This window comes from Ochlerotatus camptorhynchus, unplaced genomic scaffold, assembly GCF_037179485.1.
Source record: "Ochlerotatus camptorhynchus isolate MF236.1 unplaced genomic scaffold, CSIRO-AGI_Acam_v1.1 ptg000102l, whole genome shotgun sequence".
In the NCBI taxonomy this organism is placed as follows: domain Eukaryota; kingdom Metazoa; phylum Arthropoda; class Insecta; order Diptera; family Culicidae; genus Ochlerotatus; species Ochlerotatus camptorhynchus.
In genome coordinates, this window is record NW_027040592.1 from 3,299,541 (window position 1) to 3,325,000 (window position 25,460).

Below are 25,460 nucleotides of genomic sequence, written 5' to 3' on the forward strand. Positions count from 1 at the left end.
TCTCATTGTCGAAAAGTGAATCCTGATGAATGTGGGCGTCTAAGTGGAATAGCTGTATAAATAAAGAGAGTGGTTTATGTTAGAGTATCCGAATCGAAGCAACCAGTGATTCCCTGTTCTAGTATATAAGTGATACCTGTAATAAAGAAAATTTAATCATTTGTCTACCGCTAAACCGTTCAGTCGAACTTCTTTGCCCTTCCGAATAGTCCAATAGGTTATGGGCTGCTGATGCTGATTCGCGAAACGAAGAACGCCAAGGAAGCCTGGGAAAGCCTCAAGAAACACCACGAAAAAAACATCCCTTTGTTCCAAGGTTGCGCTGCTGAAACGGATTTGCAACATATCATTCAACGACGGGGACGACATGCAGAATCATCTTTTCGAGCTGGAAGAGTTGTTCACGAAGCTGTCGTGCGCTGGACTGAACCTGGGTGAAGCGTTAATGGTCGCCCTCGTTCTTAGGAGCCTGCCTGATTCGTTCGATACGTTGACCACGGCCCTGGAAAGCCGGTCCGATGAGGAGCTGAAACTGGAGCTGGTGAAAGGGAAGCTGTTAGATGAAGTGGCGAAGAGACGAAGTCAAGGTTCTTCAAGTTCAGCGATGAAAGCAGGATTCCAGAAGAAGAAGAAGAAGCCGTTAACGTGCCATTTCTGCAAGAAACCTGGACACAAGCAATCGGAATGCAGGCTGTATGCGAAGGAATCGGTTGACGGTAAGGAAAAATCCCCGAAGGTGAAAAGCGTGCGCAGTGAAAACGAAACCGTTACGTTTGCTTTGGGAGTGCATGAGCAATTGGACCATGCGGAATGGATTGTGGATTCAGGTGCGTCCGCGCACATGTGCTGTGACTCCGATTTTTTCGAGGAAATCCAGAAGAGCCAAGTGAAAACCGTTACTCTGGCTGATGGAAAAGTTGCGAAGGTCGAAGGTGCTGGTAGCGGAAAAATTTCGTGTTACCATGGAGACGGAAAAACAACCGATGTGTCTCTAAGCAACGTGTTGTTTGTTCCAAGCTTGGAAATGAACCTGATGTCAGTGCCAAAGCTCACAGAGAAGGGAGCTGCTGTGATGTTCAACGCTGGAGGATGTCGTGTTCTTGTTGGTGGTACCGTGGCAATTGTCGCCGAGAAAACAAGTGGCCTTTATAAGGTGAAAACGACTTGTGAAGTTTCGATGGCTGTGAACGACCACCACGAAGTTGATTGTCAGCACGTCTGGCACCGAAGATTTGGACATCGGGATCCTGAAGCTCTAAGCGTGATGCTGAAGAAGAATCTGGTGACCGGCTTGAAGGTGTACGACTGCGGAGTCAAGCAAGGATGCGAATGTTGTCAGCGAGCGAAGCTATGCAGAAAGTCATTCCCTAAATCGGTCGAACGCAAATCTCGTGCAATGCTGGACATTGTGCACACAGACGTTTGTGGCCCGATCGACAATGCATCAGCGTCTGGTTATCGGTACTTCATGACCGTCATTGATGACTACAGTCGATTCTGTGTGCTGTATCTGCTGCGGAAGAAGGAGGAGGTTCCAGAGAAGCTGAAGGAATATGTGGCATACGTGAAAACCCAGTTCGGACGAAAGCCGAAAGCCATCCGATCCGACCAGGGTGGTGAGTACACCGGAAACGAGCTGATGAAATTCTACAAGCAAGAAGGAATCAAGCCACAGTTTACCGCCAGCTACTCTCCCCAGCAAAATGGAGTCGCCGGGAGGAAGAACTGGTACCTGGTCGAGATGAGTCGCTGCATGTTATTCGATGCAATGCTTCCGGAGTGCTACTGGGCAGAAGCCGTAAGTACTGCTGTCTATTTACAGAACAGGTTACCATCGAAGTCAATTCCCAAAACACCGTTCGAGCTTTGGACTGGAACAATGCCGGACGTAGCGCATTTGAAAGCATTTGGATGTGCTGCATTCGTTCACGTCCCCAAACAAAAGCGCAAGAAAATGAATCCGACAGCAAAGAAGCTAACGTTTGTTGGATATTCGTTGGACCATAAGGCGTATCGTTTTTTGGATCGATCTACAAGGAAAGTAATCGTCAGCCGAGATGCCAATTTCGTTGAGGAGGAGCACACCGCGTCGGAAGTGTCCGAGCGTTCCTTGGACCGGGCAGTGGAATCGCTACCAGTGGAAGAGGTGATTGAATTCGAATTCAGCAAACCAATCAACACTGATGTCAATCCAGTCGGTGAGATCGAGGAAGAAAATTCGAACGATGAGAGCTCAAGTATCTTGTCGGACGATTCAGAATACGATGACGAATCGGATGATGGAGATGCCACATTGATCGAGGACGACGACGATGAAACATGTCAAGTCAGAAGATCGAGCCGAACCACGAAAGGTATCCGACCAGCTCGATATAGTGAGACAGTCCAAGCAGCATCTAGTGGCGAACGAGAGCCACGAAACTACCGTGAAGCAATCAATGGGATCAATCGTGAGTATTGGATGGCAGCGATGGATGAGGAATTCCGGTCGTTGATGGAGAATGACACTTGGGAGATTGTTGATCTGCCCGAGAACCGCAAGCCCGTTGGATGCAAGTGGGTGTATAAGCAGAAGGAAGACACCACAGGAAACGTTGTCCGGTATAAAGCCAGGCTGGTTGCGCAAGGCTTTTCACAGAAGTATGGGACCGACTTCGATGAAGTTTTTGCACCTGTAGCTCGTCAAGTTACGTTTCGGACGATATTGACCATCGCAGCAGAACGTAAGCTTCTGGTGAAGCACCTGGACATCAAGACGGCGTACTTGTATGGAGCTTTAAAAGAAGAGGTCTACATGAAGCAGCCGCCAGGATACGAAACCAAGGGTCCGAATGGAACGGGCGTGTGCCGGGTCAATCGCAGTCTATATGGGTTAAAACAAGCGGCAAGAGTATGGAATCGGACGATTGACGATGTCTTTAAGAAAGCTGGATTTTGTCAGTCGGTGGCAGATGCGTGCCTCTACGTCCGGACAACGAAGGGACAGAAATCGTTCATCCTCATCTATGTTGACGATATTCTTGTCGTGTGCCACAGCGAAATAGAGTTCCGTGAAGTAGTTCACGATTTGCAACGATGCTTCAAATTGACAGTCTTGGGCGACATTCAAGTGTTCCTTGGAATTCAGGTAACTAAATCCGCCAACGGTTACCGTTTAAATCAACAGGCATACATATTGAAACTTGCCGGCCAGTTTGGTCTCTCGGAAGCCAAGGGCTCGAAAATTCCAATGGATCCCGGATATCAGCAAAAGGAGGAGAATTCGGCGGAGCTACCAAAAGGCGACCTTTATCAAAGTCTGGTAGGAGGTTTGCTATATATCGCGGTAAACTCACGGCCGGATATTTCCATCAGCGCTTCAATTCTGGGACGGTCCGTTAGTAAATCGAGGACCAAGGATTGGATTGAAGCCAAAAGGGTGCTGCGGTACCTTGTCCACACACGAAATTTCGCGGTGCAGCTTGGATCATCGAACGCTGCATTGATGGTCTATTGCGATGCTGACTGGGCCGGGGACACCCGAGATAGAAAATCAACGTCTGGATTTCTAATCTTCCTCGGTAATGGCGTTGTGAGTTGGGCATCAAGAAAGCAGTCATGTGTGGCGCTTTCGTCCACTGAGTCTGAATTCATCGCCCTGGCTGAGGCTTGTCAGGAAGTGCAATGGTTGCTGAAATTGCTGAAGGACCTAGGGAAGCAAGTCAATCATCCCATCTGCATACGTGAGGACAATCAAAGCTGCATTCGGCAGGTAGAGAACGAGAAAGTGGATCAGCGATCGAAACACGTGGATACGAAGTACTGTTTCGTCAAGGATCTGAAGAACAAGAACATCATTAGTTTGCTGTACTGCCCCACAGAAGACATGTTGGCAGACATGATGACGAAGCCGTTAACCAGTGTGAAGTTGGATAAACTGCGAGAAGCGACAGGAATTCTAGCATTCGATGTCGAGGAGGAGTGTTAGAGTATCCGAATCGAAGCAACCAGTGATTCCCTGTTCTAGTATATAAGTGATACCTGTAATAAAGAAAATTTAATCATTTGTCTACCGCTAAACCGTTCAGTCGAACTTCTTTGCCCTTCCGAATAGTCGAATAGTTTACACTGGATAATTATCCATAGATAGATCCCATGACCTTCCTACTACTTCGTGCCAATCCTTTGTAAGCCGTTTTCATTCAAACCTAGTGCAGGCTGTTATGGGTCGACGTTGACCGAAGCATTTGCAAATTTTAAAATATGATAAATTTGGTTAAATTGACCACAGTTTGAATATTCGGAAGGCATCAAAGTTACGACAACTACTTTGAAATAGTATTCTCTTTTATCTGAATGCCCAAGAATTAGTGCAGAACTTTGAGGCAGTAACTTCATAGTTCTGCACTAATACTTGCTCAGCAAAAAAAAAATGTAATATCGAACAATGTAATTCAAGCTGATCTATGAAATAATGATGTTATAACAAAAAGCAGATACAATATTACATCAATGGATGTAATTTTGTTCGCAAAATCGATGTACATCGTACATCTTTATATTACACAACCGATGGATTGACTTGGTTGCAGTGGTTTAGATGTAATATTCAACAACTTTTTTTTTTCTGTGTGTGCATTCAGAGAAGTATAGAAAAATAATCCATTTGGTTGGTGGTTGTCATGATTTTCAGAAAAAAATAACTACAAGCATTTCTAATTGCCACTAGGTTCGACCCAAGATTAATAGAAAGCAATCCATTGTCATCGTATAGCCATATTTAAAATTTTAAGTTTCCATAAAACCAAATCAAGCTCCCATCCATCTTGAATTCTCAACTTATTCATTCCTATTTGAGATGATGAAATTTGCAATTGTAGATGTGCAGAACCTCTGATTGGCCAAGCACATGAAGGCCTCATAAATTACGTCTAGCTGGGTGATACGGATACATTTTTCATGTTAGGCCATCTTCGGATATGGCATTTTTTACCTTATTTCCCTTCAAAGCAAAATTCTTAGATTTCATGTTGTGAATGCATTCAAGTGATTCAATAAGGATTTGTATCAAGAATATAATAAAATAATTCTGATTCTCCTCCTCCTCTGACACATAATGTTTATTCACACTGTGGTTTGTATTTATTGATGAACATACATAAGGCCAGACTACTTTGATCATTCTTGAGTAATTATGAGTTACTCAAATTTACTGGCTTGCCACTAGGATTTCCCCAAAATTTCTAAATCGTAAATTTTGAGAAGTAGAACGTAAACTGGTTTGCCACAGTGCTTAAACAATTCTATACCGAATCCTGATTAGTCTCCCAAAATTTGAAGTCGTTAGGTAAGAAACTGACTTGGCACAAACCATTTAAAGTTTGCGTGGAAATTACTATGGAAAAAGCAAAGTTTTTGTTCATATCTATAGATAGATGAGCTCGTTGGAAATTTTCTCAGCTACAACTTTGCTGGAGACCACTTTTCTATGTACAGGTGTACCTCGAAATAACGTAACTGTCACTTTTGACTTCCATCGTCGTTCCACAGTACGAAAAAGCCATGTAAATTTCAGTGCCCTGAGACCGACAAATGCAAGCGGAAGAGACGAGAAAATCAATTCAATCAAACGCACTTTTTGTCGAGTTGTCTATGTTTCGGTTTCGGTACACTTAATTTTACATGACAAGTTTGTTTACGATCCATGATTTACGTCAAATATGAATTACGTCACGTCAGTAAAAATAGCATTTTTTAAGCGTGCACGAATAACAATTTAGTCTTTTAAATTGGCATGATCAATAGATCTGATGGTGTTATTACGTTATTACTTTGTTTGATTTAATGATTGCTAGCTAGAAATCAGCGATAGAAGTCAAAAGTGACAGTTAAGTTATATCGAGGTAAACCTATAATGAACAAAAGTTGGTCGTCTTATAATTATGCTCAGTGGTGGCAAATTAACTCCCTTATTTATGCGTAATTTTAAAATCGATTCTTATGAGTAGTTAGTATTCATTTTTATCTTTTAATTCCATGGAATAAACACAACTAAATGCAGTATTAGCCGGAAATCAGCAGCATTCTAAATTTAAGTCGCACGCGCCGCCAGTCTTGTCTGGTTCTTTGTGCAAAAAAGTTCTGTCACTGGCAGAAAACAGTTCAGAAATGTCACGACATTTTTGCCGCTTACCAGTTTGTTTTTGTTTGTTTTCACCAGAGTTGATAATAGAAGAGTTACGCAGAGTGTAGCTTGCAACACTGATGTCGACCAATGTGCATTTTTTTTTTATTTTGGCAACCTTTGTTTATGTTTACACCGCTGATGACTTCACATGGGTTTTGAAAGTTTCCTCTAGTTTCGATAACAATACTTCCCACACAGAGTCAGTTTGTCTACTATGCAGTGCTGCAAAATCTCGAAAATACACGGCGATATTCAAAATTCTGCTTTGGTCTCTCATTTGAGCTAACAGTCATCGTCAAGGCAAACCATGTCAAATGTCAGTGACGAACATGTGCAGATTTTTTATAAGGTAATTTGAAACGAAATTAAATGACTTGAGCAAAACAATTACATGGAGCCGTTAAAGTGAACAAGCATCTATGTCCTGAGCTGCTTGGATAGCAAAAATGTGACTCAGAATGCATGAAATTACACTTTTTGATACCAGGTGAATCTTTGTTATTGACGAAAAAATGAATGATAAAGGTTTTTTTGAGGATCAAGTCAGAGGATCAGTGATTATGTGAAAAACAATTTTGTCGATTTTTTTTTTGTTTACTAATTTATTTGATAAGGCTCAACCGAATTAACATGACAGAGCCGAGGATTCTTGTTCACTATACAATACATCTTAAAACTATAGTCAAAAGGTACAACCAACAATCAATATGAAACCAACGATTTTAAATTGGCTCACCACTTTAGTAGCCTATTGGTCCCAAGCACAGGTAAATAGTGAGGTTACGGGACGCCACTGGTATTTTGTTATATTTTCTGTGTTTTAAGGAAATACCTGCATACATACATACATTTTGCATTTCACTACATATATTATATAAATTATACATTGCATGATATACTATTACCTTTAGCTTAATATTTTAGTTTACCCAAACAAGTCATCGAAATTAATATGAAGCTGATGAAGCAGAAACATTAAATAATATTATATGTTTATAATTATTAAGCAGTTTATTTCTCGTCATGTTAGTTATTCATCACAATTTTTAGCATTATTGTTAGTATCATTCCAGCATTTAAATATATTTATCCTATACATTTCAGTGTGGCATCCACCTGTTGTGAGCTGAGGAGGTGTAGAGCTGCATCTTATTATATGTAAAATACTTCTTCATTGCAGTAGCAACTATATTATCCATATAAATGTATTTCATTATGTCATATTTTAATGTTCTGATATATTTCATTTCTCCATTGCATATATTTTCATTATATAAATAAATACTGGGTTGGGAGGGAGCATCAGGGTATCATTCAAACTGAAGCTGGACGATGGTATGATTGACAGCCGAAGTCTAGGAGGGAATAAACACTATCATTTTCTTTATCCTACCGATTCGATTATGGTGGTGTGAATTCTACTCCAACAGTTTCAGGGCGATTGACGCGCCCTTCTTAACAAACCATCCAGTAGGAAGCTTAATAAGTATTGCGAATTGTGTTATTCGATTTGTTGGAGCGTATCGTTGGAAGGAGATTCTTAAATTCCCGTGGATTTCGCGTAAGTGTCTCTGCTTACGGGTCCACCCCTCCGTTTTTGGCCCTTCATACAGCGATATAGTGAATTCAGATCGGTAGCTCAAATTGATCTTGCTATTAAGTGGAGCTGCATACAAGACAAGTCTTGAAAGGATGGTGGCTACCTTACATACATACATACATATTGGTCCCAAGCAAACGATTAACGTACCCTATTCTAGTCGAAATTCTAGTACTACGCAATGTTTGTTTTGATTCGCTATGAAAGTTTGACAGATAAAATGAGGGGTTATTGGTTTTTCCTATGTTTCGAGGGGTGAATCGATTAGCTTGGGACCGAAGAGAGTACCAGAGCTGAGCCAAAAAGTTGAGCACGTTATTTCGGGACCTTCTTGTTTTAGAGTTACCTCTATGGTACAACACAATAAATGTATGGTTAAAGATCGCTTGTAGCCTTCGTCTATTTTCATAAAAGTGTGTTCAAACATTTATTTGCCTGTGGACATTTAAAAAAATCTACTAATATTTATGAAACTTTACTTTACAGCACAAATTAAATAAAACAACTAGGGGAATTTACGTATTCTCGGTTTGTTCACAATCTTTTGCTGCCAGCTGCTCTAACAATTTCAGTCGAAAGAATTGTCAAAAACTGTTTTGAAACGCTTCTACAAAGCTCCAATCTTCTCTAGTGAGAGCGAGTATTGTCGGCAACCAGTTTTTCTTCGGCAACCGTTCCATTTGAGCTGCATGTAAATCTGCTGTTCTATTATCGGCAACTCTAAATCAGCTACAATTTGTAGTGCGTGTGTTTCATTTCAAGAAAACCTTGCTAGATTGCTTTTTCTTAGTGGTAAAATATAGTAAAATTGAAGCTGAAAGCATAAAGAATCGTTTGCATGCATTCAGCGAAGTGCATTCGTAAGAAAATCCAGTGAAAATAGTGTTTCAATTTGGGTTGCCGAAAATAGTCTGTCATGCCGAAGCCGTCATTTCCCCTAGTTAATGTTATCTACACTTTACTCCAGAAGCTCAAGAAACATATACTAGACATCATTTTCTGTATATTCAAGATATTTGCATCAATAAACATTTTTCAATTTTGGCCCAATGTGACTTCCTAGTTTCAATGTCACCCCGTCTGCTTTATTGATATACTCACAAGTGAGATACACACGGCTGTAGAATTCAACTCAAATTTGAGTTCCATTTACTCATATTCTCTAGAAAGCAGGTTACTTATAGACTGAGTAATAATTATAATAATAATGAAAACAGTCTTCAGGTATACTCCTAGATTGAGCAAAAGTTCCCTCGATTTTCATCAAAATCGAGAAAAATCCTCATTTGAGGAAAACTGTGAAAAATTTAACTCAGTCTATGAATATCCTGTGTTTTAGCGAATTGGAGTGAGTGGAATGCAAATTTGATTTTAATTCTACGGCCGTGCGGCAGTAATAATATTTGAAGATACAATCGCATTGCATGCATTCCAGCGTAAAGCAATGTGGTAGCTGTGTATTTTTAGTTGATACGAGACAAAGAGATCGGTTGGTGTATGATGATATGTTAAACCCTATAGGGTAGTTGATTCTGGGTGGACCTATCCAAAAACTGATGATGGTTGGACCTATTTTTCAATCCCTAGTTAAGTCAATCTTCGCTAAGTTTTTATTTTCAACGATCACTTTATTTACTATCGTAAAAAACTCTTTTTCTTCAATTTCCATGGGTGTTCTTTCGAAAAAAACTTCAAAACAATTGAGTTTCAATGTGTTTTCAAAACAGTTCACTTTTCACGCATTAGCTCGTCATCATGCCTTACTTTCAAACATACAAAAAGGGAATATTTTTCACATTTATTTTTATTTTCATGCAGTAAAATACTGCTTTAAGGTGTAAACAACACGTTAGTACGCCATTTATCCATTGGTTTCACTAAAATGTTTGAATAATTGACGAAATTCGAATAGATAAATATGATCATGGTTGGACCTACGCATGATGATGGTTGGACCTATGTGTTTCCTAAGACGGCCGCTAGGTGCGCTTCGGTTTGTCTACATCCTTCATGCGCAGCTGATTTGAAATTCGATTTCGTTTTTACCGAGTGATCAGTTTCTTCGATTGAAAAAATGGCTAAAGAAAAGAGTTATACGGTCGAAAATCTTCAAGAGGCTTTTCTTTTAGTTAGAAATAAATCACTTACCGCGTATCAGGCACAGAAATGGTACAATATTCCGAAAACGACGCAAAAATTAAGGGAAGCCACGGCAAGAAATATGGAAGGGAAATAGTGTTGAGTGTTGATTTGGAGAACCAGCTAGCGGATTGGGTTTGTATGTGCGCTGCTTCTGGCAGTCCCAAGACGGCCAAAAAGATCTTGGAAGCTGCTTATGACCTTGCGTCACTAGTTGGGCGTAAATTTAAAGGAGGAATTCCATCGTCAGGTTGGCTGAAAGGGTAACCACCGATTTCCGAACTACCACGAAAGCGCCGAAAGAATCTGTTAATATGAATTTACATTAAGCACTTCTCATACACCTTCTGTGTGTGAATTAACTTGAAATAAAATGTTAACAAACTAAAAATTGTTAACTGAAACTTATTGCCGAAAAAAAAACTCCTAGTAGAAAAAAAAACTATAAAACCGGAATTAAGTTCTGATATTCTGTCATTTTAAGCCCCTAAATTCCCCGGGGGCACCCAGAACAGGTCCGGAAGTGGCCAATGTGGTCCAAGGCACTCAATTTTGTTATTGATCTTGTTATCGAATTTGGAAGTAATGTAAAGTGTCGCATGATAGGTTTTATTCCTTCCATGTCAAAATCAGGTCCATGTTCCATATACCCTGGAACTTGTTCCGGCCATATCTCTGGAACCAGTTGACCGATTCCAAAAATATTCAATAACTTACAATGGGACCACAATACCTATAGTTTGACGTTAAAAATAAAAATTCCAAATCGGGTCAATGATTCCCGAGAAAATGAGCCCTGATGAATAGCTAATGCGTGGAAAGCGAACTTTTTTTTAAAAACGAAGTTAAACTCAAATTTCTTGATTTTTTTAAATAGCAAATTCATAAAAACTGTACAATAAGAGTTTTTTTCATGATACCAATAAGCTCTAAACAAAGTTTTTGAACAAATATGGGCTAAACAAGCATTTGCAAAAATAGGTCCAACCATCATCATTTTTTAGGTCCAACCAAGATCAGTATAGGTCCAACCAACATCATAATTCTTTGCTGAATAAAAACGTTTTATAAAATCATTTGCTCATAATATTTAACTTTTTATGTTATTATTAGAAACAAGAAAGGTAGATCTTTCCCCTAATCACGCATTTTTCATAATTATATGTTGAATTCATAAAAAAAAAATACGACATGAATATTGACGTCGTGTGAAACCGGCCTAAATAGGTCCAACCATCATCAGTTACCCTACTTACCACATTTTTTTTCGCTTTTTTGAAATGTTGAATTCAATTTGAAGAAAGCTAAGGTGAATATTTACTCATGAATGAACTTTGACAGGAGGCAGTTAACTAACGACTGTAAGAAGCAACATCAATAGCATCGTTTTACTACATTTTACAAGGCCTACTTTGATCAAATTTACGCAGTAATAAATTTTACGGATGTTACGTATTTTCTGGACCACCTGGTGATAACTCGAAGCTAATGACCAGCGAATATATAAAAAATCACCATTTTACTACATTCCATTTAGTTGCAGGGAACAAGCATGCTTTGATAAAATTTACACATAAATCAATTTTACGGATGTTCCGGATCTTCTCACGGACCATCTGGTGACTACTCAGAGCCATTGAACAGCTAATGTATCTAAAATCACCATTTTACTACACTCCACATAGTTGCAGAATAAAATCAAGGCATACTTTGATGAAATTTACGTAGCAACCAATTTTACGGATGTTCCAGATCTTTCGGTGGGTCATCTGGTGACCATTTGGAGCCAATGACCAGCTAATATTTCAGAAATCACCATTTTACTGTATTCCATATAATTGCGAAGGAAAATCAAGGCCTACTTTGATCAAATTTACACAGCAATCAATTTTACGGATGTTCCGTATCTACCAGCGGACCATCTGGTGATAACTCGGAGCCCTTGAACAGCTTACACATCAAAAATCACCATTTTACAACATTTCACATTGTTGCAGAGAAAAATCAAGGCCTACTTTGATCGAATTTATGTAGCACTAAATTTTAAGGATGTTTCGGATCTTCCGGCGGATCATCTGGTGACCACTTGGAGCCATTGAAACGCTTATATATCTAAAATCATTAATTTACTACATTTCATATAGTTGCAGAGAATAATCAAGGCCTACTTTGATCAAAAATGCATAATAATCCAGATTAAGGTTGATTCGGGTCATCGGAAGGCCTTCCGGGGGACGCTCAGTATTTCGAACCAGGTTATGGGTTGATTTTGTCAAAATATTAATCAGCACTACCCATAGATGCCTGTTACTGTGGATTTTCAGCACCACCTTGTTCTAGACGACTGGTACCTTTTCTCCCCCCGATGGCCTCTCGGAAACCCGGAATAAAACCGGAACCACTTGGCCAATCTGTTCCAATTTTTAGTAGACCATAATTTCGAACATTTTTCAACTCACAAACATTACTATTCGTAAAAATAAAAACTGCACAAGCGCGTTTGGCCCTCCCCAGAAGTAAAGCAGGTGGTGTTCGTTTGAAACGCTAATAACTTTTCGGGGGTAACTCGGATTCACATCTGGTCTTGAGCCAAGATGTTCCCAATACTCCAAAGGTGGTACATTTTGTACACGAAGAAAATCGACCCACTACAGCGCCACCTAGAGCCGCGAATGTGAAAGTGGCTCGCTCCCCCATACATTTTGTCGATTTTCCCCATACAAACTTCAAGCCGTTTGAGCGAGGGGTTCCCGTGAACCAAATGACTTCAAATTTCGGCAGGGTGATTCTGACCCCCCAAACTACCATTCCAGAGGGTAGCGTTTGAAATCCTAGATTTGACCTATTTTGAAACACTCTAATGTACAGTCAACTCTCCATATCTCGATGATCTATATTTCGATATATCTAGATAGAGCTGGATTTAGGGCGTAACAGCTTTTGTAAACATTGACTTATCTCGATGATTTCTAGAAAGTCAAGGCTCGTCCAGGCAAATAAACATCAACATTGGATAGGGAAAGCTTCCCCTATCTGATAGTTATGTTGGTTTGCGTGGGAGTACCTTGAATTCCTAGAAATCATCGATAGAAGTCATTGTTTACAAAAGCTGTTACGCCCTAATATCAGCTCTATCTAGATATGACCACCTCTTTCTTTGTGTCAATGGTTATCTCGGTCTCTTGAAACGGTCCCTTCAAATGGTCTAGTAGCCTTTTCTTGTTCTATATCTCGATCTCTCCATATCGATGGTCCCTTCAGTATAGCGATATGGAGAGTTGACTGTAGTGAAATCATTAGGTCCGGCGGGTCCAGCAAACGTTTAAAAACATCATCAATGGTGCCAATCCTAGAAAAAAATGACCCTCGAAAGTCAATCCACTTTCTTTTGTCTTACACTTTATTTCGATTAGTTGAGGTTTTTGTGATATTATTTACTGAAAAATATCGAATATGCCATTTTGAAAAATTAGTCGTGAGTCAAAATGGTGAGTTCTAGCACAAGCTTGGTTCGTTACCCCGAGCGAACCATTATGCAAAGTTTCTTGAAATCCTAAGAGGTTAAATTTGAAATTCGTTTATTTTTTGCCTTTTAGGCAGTTCCTATTTTAAGACAGATTAACTGAACATTTAATAGGACTTAACGTTGGATTTCTTTATTGAAAAGTAATGTACGATGCTCCAAAGAGCAGTCCGTCCGTGCCTGTATAATTAGACAGTAGATGATAATAGGATTATTTGAGTTTTTGGATGGTAACCATACTTAACGACCTATTGAGTGTATGATCAAATCTTACACTTTTATAATTTCAAAATGATAACGGGTATAGTAGCCTTATAATACTTCTTTATTCGGGTAAGATGGGGGGACAAAAAAGTTTTACTTTTCTCATAGAAATTAGCATATAAACTTCGAAGAGCCAGCGCAGTATGATATTACAACCAAATGAGCTCAAATTTTGTGGGTGAAGTAAATCCAATATATTGAACCGCCGTAGTACGCATCTCTCGAAAAATGCTTCTATTTACGTTAAATTTTCAAATCGGAAATGAATAGCTTTTACGTTTGTTAGTGGTTGCTCATTTGATGGTTTAAAAATATAGCATAAAGCACATATATGCTATAGATAAAAATAGAAAAGCTAGCGATAGATTGTTCTAATATATTTGATATATTATGTAGCGCATCTTGGTCTGTACATCTTCCACAACGACGTCGTCGACTTTAACTGCGTGGTGCAGTGGCCGTATAACATTGTGTCGATTTGCAACAAGCACGATGATAATATCGAACAAGAATGCATCCCATTCCGGCGCTCGCGGTGAGGGGATATTGCTCTTCCAATCAGTTGGGGCGTGTAATTGAATTTTTCCGAATGTCGTCCACCACCATCCAACGAATGAACGTTTGTTATGCAATCTGTCTGCCAATCGCCGACTCGGCAAAACGCGGCACTTTCTGTAACGAATGTAACGACGAAACAAGCACCTGTTTGTAAGCGCAGGAAGTGGAGGAAGGTAGGCGCACCGACGACATTCTGTGGAATGGTTTCTTGAATTCCATTTCTTGAACATATAACTACATATTCTGTTTGAAACGGGTCGAGGTTATGATGGCATATTGCATACTGCACGTAGAGATACCTTACGAGACGCTTTCTATGATCCATGATGAACGCTTCGAAGATGAACAGGAAGTCAAGCAGCAGAACTAAGGAAGATTGCAATATTTTCTGTGGAGGTAAACAAAATAATGCAATATCGTATATTATTATTTGATTGGATAAACCGATTGAAAAAATGCGCCCGGGATGCCGTAAACATACAACAGCTTCCGATTAAATCCGGTGCAAGCAAACATAGACCTTATTGCACTGCACTCCTTTCAACGCATTACTATTCTGTTTTTTTTCTCATGGCGCTGGCATTGGCGTAGCTAATGGGGGTGCCAAGGGGGATAGGCCCACTCCAGCTTTATTCCTTCTCAGCTGAAAAAAAATAATATTTATAGACCCCGTTGTCAAGCAGGTCGACAGTCGAGTATTAGTACAATAGACACTGAAGAAGTCTGCACATTGTAGACGAAATACGCGTATCTGTCAAGGATAAGCAAATAAAGTAGTGGAATTAAATGGAAAATACTAATCCTTCTCTCTCTCATTATAATTTTGAGAAATCTCTTATATCGATAGCGTAATAAGTTTATACCATGTGAGGTACTAGATCAACAGGTACGATACTCTTAAAGACTATACTCGAAAAAAAATGCAACAGACAAAAATGATCACCAAAAATTCCTTTTATGTCGGATATTTTTGGAACTGACAGGGAATAAATAAACACATATGTATTTGCTATGTTTTGGTAAAGTTGGTTTATTCAACCTCATCTCTTACACTAAAGGCTTACGTCCCGCACTTTGGACTTAACGCTAACCATCAAATCCTGTGCAACACGTGCGCCATATTTCTTACGCACTTTCATCCACTCTTTCTTCAAATCTCGATCACTTTTTTCAAAGGGACGTATCAGCTTTTGTAAACAATGCATTTGATCGTCGATTTGGCGTAACTGGTAGCTCGCACACGATTACTAAACCACTAGTAAATTATACGCACATCCTTAAAAAGTTCTGTGGATATTCCATCGAAGTCCATATCAATTGAGACCAATGACTGGCAAGATTATCCGAGGGAAAACGCAGGGGAAACTGTGAAAAGATCGGTATTGATGAGATCATTTGCGTGGGCTTCCATATTTATTATCAAAGGACACCAGCGGGCATTTTACTAAATGATTCCATCCTTAATCGAAAACGTGTCAGTCCGTATGCCCCAGTTTGACCAGCTTCTAATTTTCATAGCATTGCCCTGCCGCAGCGTAGTCAAAGTTTGTCGGAAGTATACACAATTTCCTTCTAAATTCCAGACTTCTTCCAAATTTCCTCTGCTAATTTTGATTTGCGTCCCAACGAAGATACGTACTGTGAACGTGCATAAACTGACGTAACCCAGATTTGTTTTTGATTTTCATGATCACGGGATCCAACCAGTCTGCACCATAGGTAGACTCAACGGCTTCGTAGATAGCATGCTGAACCGTACCGTCATATTGGACGATCAGATCTTCCAGGCTTTTGACCAACCGTCGCTGGAGGTAACCCATTTCAGCCGTCTTGATTGCCGTGTCGACAAGATCCTCTCAACCGGACAGGGTTGGATGAACTTTATTGACGTCAAGCCCGAATAGAAACTGTTGTGGATGAAATCACGAGCCGCTGGGAATTTAGCTGTGAATCGGATGAGACTGACTGAGCTTAGCTAGATTTGAAAAGTCTACTTACAGATTGTTTTCGAGCGATCCTCGTTTGTCGTTCTTAACTTGTTGATTGAATCGTTGTTTTGCCAGTTCTATGTATGACAACACATTCTCTCATTAGCTTCCCTTTCAAGTAAACAAATTATTCAACCGAGTAGTCAACCTTAGCAACGATTGGGAGAACGTCAACACTCAACAGTGATGCCGTAGGGGAAAGGTAGTGTTATAGCATGCGTGGACGAGCTACCAGTCACGCCAAATCGTCGATCAAATGCATTGTTTACAAAAGCTGATACGTCCCTTTGAAAAAGAAGTCGAGAAATCCTTGTCGTTTTTGAAGACCTTCCTTGTTTTCCGGAGCTTGCCAATAATTTTTCTATTGGGCGAAGTTCTGGCGAGTTTGGCAGATTTCCATCCTTCGGCACAAAAACAGCATCGTTGGCTTCGTACCACTCCATCACTGGTTTCGCGTAATGGCACGATGCCACATCCGGCCAAAACAGAGTGTCACCTTCGTAGGACCGGAGGAAGGACAGCATGCGCTTCTGGAGGCATTCTTCTTTATATATTTGCCCGTCGATTGTGCCGGTCGTTATGTACGGCTTGCTGAATTTGCCGCACCCAAAGATCGCTTGCCACACTAAGTACTTCTTGGCAAATTTGTCGACCTTCTTCTTCCGGAACTTCTCTGAAAAACTCCAGGTAGGGGGTCTGCTTGTCGTCCACTTTAATTTACGTCTCGTCGTTCATTACGATGCATTTCGGTTGCACCAACCACTCGCGGTACAGCTTCTTGGCGCAGGATTTGGCCACCGTATTCTGTTTATCGGTTCAGTTAGACAGCTTCCTTACCTTGAAGACATAAAGTCCGGCCCGCTTCATTGTCTGCTGGACGAACCAAACGGAAGAATTGACCTTCTTGGCCACGTCCCGAATCGAAAGGATCGGATTGCGCTTGAAGTAATCCCTCACCTTCCTTGCGTTCACGGGGTCCGGCGTCTTCGCTTTACTTCCTCTGCCAGCTCGCCGCTGGGTCGTCTGGGTCTCCTTGAACGATTTCACCACATGGGACACGGTCGAATTGTCAATTCCAAACTGTTTCACGATCCACCTGTGGGGCTGGCCTGGATTTTCCGCGAAGCACTTCTTGCTTGGAAGCATCTCGATAACCACTTGACAGATTGTGACGAGAATTTGCACATGTAAAAATTACACTCTAAACTAGTTTTACTCAAAATTTCATAAATTTTTACCCATGCAATAAAATGATTTACACAAAAGAAAGTGTGTCATTTTTTCAAGTACAATCTTTAGCAACAGGATACCTACATAAGATGGGATTCAAAGTGTGCATTTAGAAAATATTTGCATCAAGCTGGACCAAATGTTTTTCACCGCCACTTTTGAAATTTGCGTGGAGCCCCGAGGTGTTAAGATTTATAGAATTGAGCAATTAACGAAATTCCTTTTAGTTTCAGGAAGCTTTTAGTAAAATAATCTCACAGAGCATCAGGGAACTTTGTAGACGTTCAGTAAACTTTCAAGGAGTACAGCACTTTTTTTAGAAGTTTAGCTAACTTCAGTGAACTTTGTAGAAATGCAAAACATTTTGTGTTTTTTTATTACAAAAAAAAAATCAAAATTATCATAAAACAGCAAAAAGGTTATCTTCCATTTAATTCCACTTAAATCCATGACAGATACGTATTTCGACTTCAATGTGCAGTCTTCATCAGTGTCATTCCCACTAAAGAACTTATCAAAATCTAACCCCCTTAAGTACTCATCCCATAGGTAAAAAAGTCAAGATCATAGGTATAAAAATGAAACTACAATGTGTTGAATCGGAACCTACCTAACTAATGGTTTTTATTGACTTTTTTACCTATGGGATGAGTACTTAAGGGGGTTAGATTTTGATAAGTTCTTTAGTAGGAATGTCGAAATACGTATCTGTCATGGATACTAAAATTAATTAAGTGGAAATAAATGGAAGATATCCTTTTTGCTGTTTTATTTAAGCATTCCGCTAACAACCCAATTTCATTACTTCATTACTTCAAAATTTTATAAAAAAAAAATTTACTCCAATTGCACATTTTTTAAAATTATTTTTTTTATATTTATTTTGTAGTTTAGGTAAAGTATTACCTACTGACACTGTACATTTGCTGGGCAAATCATAAACAAAAAATATGAATTATTGAAAAAATAAGTATTTTTCAAAATACCACCTACAGTTATCAAATATCTGTAAAATAGTGTTAATATTAAAACACATTAAATTTAAAACAAAAAAGCTTATAATGCTTAAATTGCCCAAAGTTGTTATTTTCGAGATACTCATTGGTTAAAATTCACTTATCGCATAATTTGAGCAATTTTCGCTCTTATGAGATGTTAGTGTTCAATCTTGAAAATATTTTTAACAAAAAGCCCAATTAATTTCCTTAAACTTTGCTCTTCACAGTTTTTTAATCATACGCATGAGTTAAGATTTAATTAATTAGCTAAACTAGCTAGCCGTATATGGGGCCAAACAGAAAAATACACTTTTCCCATACGGTCTCTTACTGGAAAGTAAGATTGTTGGCAATGAAGTTGATGAAAGCATGAAGCTGGGGATCTAAATTGGTTACGGAGACGATCACTCCTGACAAAGGACCGGGACAACACCGAAGCACGGTTTGAGGTGCCAAAGTCTTGTATGAACTGAACGAGAAGAAACGGGACGAAGCGGTTAAGTTACATCGAGGTTGAAGACGGTGACACTGGAGAATACGACGAAAGTGTTCTTACGGCTGGCAGTGTCACCGAGAAGCAGGAGGATGCATTCAAATGTAGTGCCAAAAGTGATTCCCGATTCAGTGCTGATAAAAATCATTCCTTCTACACTCAACTTAGCTGAAACAGATAGACCAACTACCTGCATGAAATTTAAATTTTACATAAAGATCTGGGTACTGCGGACTTACTCTGGGACGGGACTTGACAATCGGTTAGCGATTTCGAGCCAATTTGCTGTCAAATCCGAGCCAGTTGCTGATTGGTCGATTTGACAGTAGCAATCGTGGAATAAAAAGAACATAGGGATCATATCAATCTGTCTGGCAGTGATGCCAGAATCATTGTTGACGTCAATGGCGTTGTTAATTGTTTATATTTGCGAAAGGAAAGTTGGAAAATAGGGACCAGGGCGTGCTTTAAGAGATGGATATTCTTGTTTGTTTATGGTTGTTTTTATTGTGTTAAACAAAAATGATGTACAAGGTGTTAAGCTGCGGTAGAAACTCCGAATCAAAATAAAATTAAAATAGAAAAATCATTTTTCAATCCTGGCATCATTGGTCAACTCCGTCAAACACCATGCACTAATTTTCGACGGGCATTCATCAAAAACATTAAGAAGAGTGAGAAGCTGGATTGTCAAGTCCCGTCCCGGGACTCACTCAATGTGCTTGTCACTCGGGAGCCAGTCAGAACTGTCAAACGGAAGCCAAACATTCAGAAGCAACAAACTCAGTTACTGTTCTTACCTCTCGTCAAGCATTGCAATCTCATAAAAGTGATTCATACTTATTCATAACACATTCTTTATTGTAAGCTCAAAGACAAAAACCAACAGGCTCAATGATGAAAGTATAAAAACCAGCATAGTTTTTATGACTCAGCTGAGTTTTAAATTGCAGTAAAACATACTTTCGCGAAACATGTATGTAAACTAACTTTGATAGAGTCATTGGGGCTCGAGCACTCCTGGCTCAGAGCTTTTGGCGGGAATCAACTGAGAAAGAACAAAACAATTTTAAACTTGAACAAATTTTCAAGCAGTTTTCCATTGGCTTTCAAAATGAAATCGATTTACTCCGCAGTACTCAGATAAAGATTATCTTGATCAATTGATCTTGGTGGGGATGATTTTGGGCATTTTCATTTTAGGATTTAGCGGTGTAAAACGTTTTGTGTTGGGTTTTACACATAGATCGATGCAAAATTTTTACCTCATGCTGAATTGATGATAATATCGAGGTTTTAGGCTCTGGGGTCGACAATATTCAAAATAATCATTTTGTCCTAAATGAATTTGATCATTTTGCTTTTGAGGCTCGCTTCTGATTTTGACAATTTAGGGTTGGATAATCAAGCACTGGTGAATATTTTTTATTTGTATCTGAAAGTCTCGTTAAGAAAGAAAACTAAACTAAACTAAACTGAATTCATTTGTTCGTTTCAGTGGTATGTGACAGCAAAGATAAAGGGTGTCCACGATGAAATTGCCACACACAAAATTGATTCGCAAAATTCGAGTTTTCATCCGATTGCCATCAAATTTTCAGGGATTGAGAAATAACTATTAAACTTCATTTTACCATTTTACTCGTATTTTATTTACAGTCCATACGCAAATGCCCCCACCTTGGCCTTAACCCCGGCCATAAGATTCTGCACAACCTGTGAATCAACCGTTTTTTGCATGTAAACCCATACTTTCTTCAGTTCCTCGACTGTCTTCACTACCTTAGGTCGTTTAAGAAGGTGCTGCTTCATAATCGCCCAGTACTTCTTGATTGGGCGGAGCTCCGGAGTGTTGGGAGGGTTGAACATTTTCGACACGAAATTGACCTTATTGTCCGCATACCACTTCAGCACGTCCTTGGAGTAGTGGCATGAGGCCAAATCCGGCCAGAAGATTGTTGGGACGTTGTGGGCCTTCAGGAGAGGAAGCAGCCGCTTCTGGAGGCACTCTTTTATGTACACCTGTCCGTTCATCGTGTCCTGGGTCACGAAAGGTGCACTTCGCCTCCTGCACGTGCAGATGGCTTGCCAAACCAGGAATTTCTTCGCAAATTTGGACATCTTCTGAGTGCGGACATGCTCCAGAACGCTGAACTTATCCTTGGCCGTGAAAAACAGGTTGCCGGGGATCTGTTTGAAGTCGGCCTTCACATATGTTTCGTCGTCCATGATGCAGCATTCAACTTTCGTCAGCATGTTGAGGTACAACTTCTTGGCACGGGTTTTGGCGGACTTGTTCTGCTTCTCGTCGCGATTAGGGGCCTTTTGTACCTTGAACGTTCGAAGCCCAGCCTTAGTTTTGGCCTTCTGGACAAAATTTCGGCTTAGGTGCAGCTTCTTAGCCACATCCCTAACGGAGGCGTTCGGATTTCGGACGTTGTACGGAATACTTTTTCCTTCACTTCTGGGCTTCCGATCGGTGGTCAACCGTTCCTCGAACCGCTTAATCACTCGCGACACCGTGGAATTCGCGATTCCCAACGTTTTAGCGATGGAACGATGCGAGAGATCCTTGTTCTCGTGATGAATGCGCAAGATTTTATCACGCACGAGCTGGTCTTTCGACTCCATTTCCGCGAGTTTTGATCACAGGACTTTAAAACTTGCAGGATGTAAATAATGCACTATGAACTAAATCCACCCAAATTTTCATTAAATTCTACCCAACGGTTAAAAAGTTAGAGCAATTTCATAGTGTGGCAATTTCATCGTGGACACCCTTTATTTGAAGTTTTCTGCTCGATAGGCCCAAAATGGGTGATTAGGCCGAAGTAGTTCTCTACCCTACTGATGTTTTCTGCTCGATAGAACGGACATGCACGATTACGACGCAGAAGCGCTCTACCTATGGCCTATGAAAAAACTGCAAAATTTTGATTGAAGAATCAAAGTGACGATTGACTCACAGATGACGAATGGGTGAAAATGTTAGTGACGTTTTGATATCTTTCAAATTGCATGACATCTATTTAGTACATCCTAATTTTTGTAAATGCGGATCTTAAAACTAGGTGTCGCATGACCAGTTTTGGCTTTGCTTTGATTCGTCAATAGAGATTTTCACGTCTGGTTGTATTGGTTGCGATATGTGAGAGCATGTTAGTGAAAATCCGAGGAAAATACGTAACAAATCCCTGTCAAACTCATTTTGACAGATCTAATTTAATACATTTTTTAGGTTAGCCAGAGTTAAATGTAACTAATCTCAATAGTTGCCATTAATATTTAACCTAAAGAGACTGATTTGGGTAAAGAGGCAACATCTTATCCATTTGACGGGTCTTCTGCTCGATTGGAATAACTTTTCCTATGACTTTTACAGATAATCGATTGTTCTAATTTTGACATGTCGTCTCTTTTTAAATTCAGGCTGAGTTCCATTTGGAAATTTTTCACTCAAAGTTGACACTTCGAAAATAACTTATGATTTTCGAAAATTCCTCTGTTATTGAACGGTGGATTTTCGAGGAAGCATCTGTCAAAGTTGATTCCTTGTCTGCAGGGTTGCTTCCACTCACTTGCTATAAACCATTTCGGAATTAAGAACTCATTAGATGATGTAATGATATGTTGTACTTGTAAGTATCAAGAAGAGTGTGTAAAGTATGTGCTTGACTCATAAAACTTGTCAATTTTGCTTTCAAAGCGTCACAATCAGCGACCTTATGATTCGCGAGCGTTCACTCAGAGTGAGTGCTCACGAATCGTTAAATCGCTGATTGTGACGCACTGAAAGCAATATTGACAGGTTTTATGTGTCAACTACATACTTCACAACTTCTTCTTGTAACTTACAAGAACTAATTACCATTATAACATCTAATGTTTTCATAATTCGGAAAAACTTTTTTTTATAGCAAGTGAGTGGAAGTAACCCTGCTTGTCTGTCAGAAATAAGTCTGCTGGAATAGCATAGTTATTTGAAAATTTTCCATCTGTCAAATTTAAGTGAAAATTCACCAAATGGAACACAGCCTCAGTCTCTTTAATTTAACCAAAAACGGTGTTAACGCAATGTCATTTATACAAGGTCTGGGCCTAAGAGGAAGAGGTCACAATTGGCTTCTTACTCTTTAATTTCTATCTCTATCTCTATCTTTATCTATGTCTATCTCTATCTTACGCACATCAAATCAGCCAATCACGAGCTGGTTCACGTTTGACAAAAAAGTGGTTCATTTTTGCCCCCGTATTGAGATTTTCACGTCCGGTTGTATTGGTGCGATATGTGAGAGCGTGTTAGTGGAAATCCCGAGGGGGCGACACATCTAAATCTCAAGTTAAGATGCTCAACAAATCTCACACTAGCGAATCAATCTTCGAAAAATCTTCTTTCATTTGTTGCATCTACTTGCATCGAGCATCATCTTTTTGCAGGAAATCTTCAGAATCGTCATCAATCTTCTTTCTATCTACTCAGCGTGCGCGCAGCTAGCCACAGCATAGCACAATATTTTCTGCATCGTAGATAGAGTCGTCCCCCTCGGGAAATCCGAGAAAAATACATAACAAATCGCAGACAAACTCATTTTGACAGATCTAATTTCATACATTTTTAGGTTAGCCAGAGGAAAATAATAAACAACTTTACACGGTGTAGACTCCCGTTAGTTAGAGTCGGTGTATAATGAGTCACGCCAAGAGAAAAAAAGTTGAACTCGCATCACGGTTTTCGAAAGATTCCCTTTCTTTTAACTTGGCAACAGAGGACTTCTGCATCAACTTCAAATGACTTCTAGCGAGGAAAAAAAATAACGGCTGTAGTATATCATTATATCAGTGATTTTGTGGAATTATTTTAAGGAAAAATAGTAGAAATTGTCATTACTGATCATTACAAAACGTATCGCATGACAAATGTAATGCTCACTGCGTGTATATAATCATTTTTTCGGTTATATTTAATATTTAATTGCAATACCTTTCGTGGACCTTTCATAGCATCGTAATGCTTGTTTACTTTGCACGATAGGTAGCCGGTTTGACAGTTCAATAGGTAGACTTGGCTTCACTCTTGGCGTGACTCATTATACACCGACTCTACCGTTAGTGTGTGTGCGTTAAACGTCACTAATCTCTATTGTCACCTCTTCTCTTAGGTCTGGGCCAAAAGTCTTATTGGTATAAGTGACATGTGGAAATGTTTAGTGGTGTTCGTATTTCATCGTAATGTTTATATTTTACACGGAACAGCTGTTGGCAGTGACGTATTTCTATCTGTTCGCAGTATGTTCAGCAATGTTTACAATATTTTTGCTTCTAACACCAGCAAGCTGTCTGTTGGCCCAGACCTTATATAAACGTCATTGGTGTTAACGGTAATGGGGTGTTTACTCTTGTGCTAGTGTACTAAAACTGTACTAAAAGTTGTCAGCATAATGTTATCATGTCGTCAATATCTACCAGCATGAGATTTCAGGAGCAACTGAAATTCGTGCTAGTTGGTTGAGCTGGTTGAGCTAGTGAAATAGCATAAGTGTAAACATCCCATAAGGGACATAAGAAGTGTGGCCCGCGCTTTAAACAGAAACTTGCCATCACTGTACCCATCACTGGAATCAATATTCATTTGTCTAAAATGTATACACGCTCACACTATGCTCGAATAATCAATGGAGCAGCATGATACTCCATCTTCAAACTCATTCATCCGATAATAATCTATACATAATCGAATTCGGCTAACATCTATGGCATTTTCAAATTTATCACTTTCGCATCATCCCAGCAACCCAAGCCTGTAGGCGATTCTCTAAATATCTACCTTCTACCGCCAAATGAATAGCATCTCTGCTCGATGAAATGGGAAATTTGTTTACTCCTTGCCGTCATCTCACTCCCGATCCCCGGTTCCCGGAAAAGCCATGTGTAACATGCGTGTGCTTCATAGCTTCATAGCGTTGGCAGTGGTAGAACGTTCTTTTTTCATCATGGTTCCTCTCCTGAAAGCCAGAAATTCCGAATACCTGTCCTGTTATTGTTGTTGTCGTCGGATATTTTGCTGCCCGAGGGCACTTAGGCAGCCATTGAGCTTTCTGTGCTTGCTTACTACTCACATTCAAGTTCTTCCATATAGGTGTTCATATAGCCAAAGAGCAGCCGCAGGAAAGAATTTAAAATTTCCCATTTAGTTTACATCAAACCAATACCACACATTTCGCAGACAGCAGTTTGTACTTACTCTCTTCGTGTAGCCCAGGGACAAATTACTGTTAAAGGTTTGTGAGTTTAAATTTAATACGGAAAAAAATCCACATTACTCAAGATTTGAATTCTGGCATGCTGACCTGTTTGAAATTCGTAGCCAGCTTCTAGCTTCCATTCCGAGGCAGCAGCAGCGAATTATTGCCTGAATTTGAAAGCATTCCGTTGTTGTTTGCTGCGCTTTTGTGAGACACCCACTCCGTGTTTGCCATTCTTCCTCTGCTGATCCTGGCGCTC

At 39.8% G+C, this 25,460-nt stretch overlaps 1 protein-coding gene across 1 annotated transcript in view; it reads left to right on the forward strand.

The window, feature by feature from the left end:
- Lcch3 (Ligand-gated chloride channel homolog 3) overlaps positions 1–25,460 on the forward strand; it is a 128,939-nt gene that overhangs the window by 1,145 nt on the left and 102,334 nt on the right. The gene's annotated exons all lie outside the window — the stretch shown is intronic.